The 1,751-nt window shown below is 35.4% G+C and overlaps 1 pseudogene; it reads right to left on the bottom strand.

The window, feature by feature from the left end:
- Positions 1-350: 350 nt before the first annotated feature.
- LOC127653781 (odorant receptor 131-2-like) lies at positions 351-1,300 on the bottom strand (annotated as a pseudogene).
- Between the last annotated feature and the right edge of the window lie 451 nt (positions 1,301-1,751).

The following is a 1,751-nucleotide window of genomic DNA, read 5'->3' as shown; positions in this document are numbered from 1 at the left end:
AAGCTTGGACATTTGGCCTTTTGTAGATGTTAACATGGTCAATGTCACAAATTTGCTTACATGTGATTTGTGACCCACTTTTAATAGTACAGAATCTTAAATACAGTATTTCTTGTTCATTTTACATTATATTATTTCATTGTTTTACATTGTTCTAAATCCTAAAATGTTTATTTCCTGTTTTAGATTCCACATCTCAGATTATCAGTGATGTCTTTAGGATTCAACAGTAATAAATCTGTTTATACTTGAACAAAACATTGCCAAAGCATTCTAGCAAATCTTTAAATACAAACGAAATAACAAATAAATACAATTATAATAAAAATAAATTAAATGTCAAATTAAAATCAATTTTTTGATGGCACAACCTTTAGAATAATAACTTTACAAGCAAAATGTTCTTTAATTTCTTTCACAAACTTCTGGTCTCGCACACCATATATCAAAGGACTCAATAATCTTGGCATAATATTTGTGAGCAGATAATTAAAGAAAGAGATCTTTGTTCTGTGAATGGGGAAAAAGGGAACAAGAATCATATCCAATACAGGAGGGATATAGGATAGCATACAAAGAAGCAACTGAATGCCGTGCAACAATATTGTATTCCTAGCCTTTCTTACTGAACCCTCTGAAATTGCCTTTCTGGCTGCAAAAAAGACTTTGCAATAAGTGTAGATGAGAATGATCCACACCAATGACATATAAATGACTTGTGAAGCAGTAGTGCGGTCCTGGTGGCGTTTGGAGGGAACACACTAAAACGATAGCAAAGCACAAAAGAACTAAAGAAAGATATCGGCTGGGTTGCAATTAAAATAATGATGTCTGCCAGAGAGGGTATAGCTCCAATAGCCCATAGCAAACAAATAAAGATGTAAGTCCTGTGTGGTGTGCATATCTGAGAGTGATGCAATGGTTTACATATAGCAATGTAACGCTCTATGGCCATGCCAGCCAGGTTCAAGGGTGAAATCATATAGGTGGTTGTGCCTAAAACCTCCAATGTGCAACAAATTGGAACATTCAAATGTGGTGAAGCGTAGGTCAGCACATATAAAGTCACTGATATACAGATCATGAGCATGTCACTGATTACGAGGTGAATGTATAAAATATATCTGGAGTCTCTTGAAAACATTGGATTGACAAAGAAAGTGACCACTAACATACCATTGATACAATTAATGATCAGAGCGAGAGAAACAATCACAATGTTTTTGGCGAGAGCTTCTTCATAACCATCCACAATCCAGACAGTTGTTGAGTTCATTTTCCGGTTCTCATAAAGCAGTGATCTGTAACAGAGAGAGAAGCAGTTCAAAAGGGATGTGTTCTAGACACAAACTTTATTTAGTCCAAGCAGATTTTAGACTAAAAATCACTATTTATAGGAAAATCTAATGCATGACTATAACCATTTACTTTTCCTCTAAAAACTTGCAGTCAATTAGAGCGTTTGCTGCAAGATTTTTTCATTTGTTCCATGTTGTCCTCCTGTCTTCTCAAATATTAGTTCCAGCCCATTTCTTTCAGAAGTCTTCTAGATAGACTTACATTAGAGTGGAAGAACTAGTTATAGCTTGCTGGCAATGTAAAACTCACCCGAGTGAGTGGGGTGGTACAGTACGCCCTCATGTGCTATATATGGGCTAAATAGGACAGAGATCATGAATATTAAGTTTGCAGGTTATTGCCTGGGGTCAACTGAAATTATTCAAACATAATTTGCCTTTGAATCAGTTACA

This window comes from Xyrauchen texanus, chromosome 13 (assembly GCF_025860055.1).
Source record: "Xyrauchen texanus isolate HMW12.3.18 chromosome 13, RBS_HiC_50CHRs, whole genome shotgun sequence".
Classification (NCBI taxonomy): Eukaryota; Metazoa; Chordata; class Actinopteri; order Cypriniformes; family Catostomidae; genus Xyrauchen; species Xyrauchen texanus.
The sequence above is the reverse complement of the archived record's forward strand: the minus strand, read 5'-3'. Positions and strand labels throughout refer to the sequence as shown.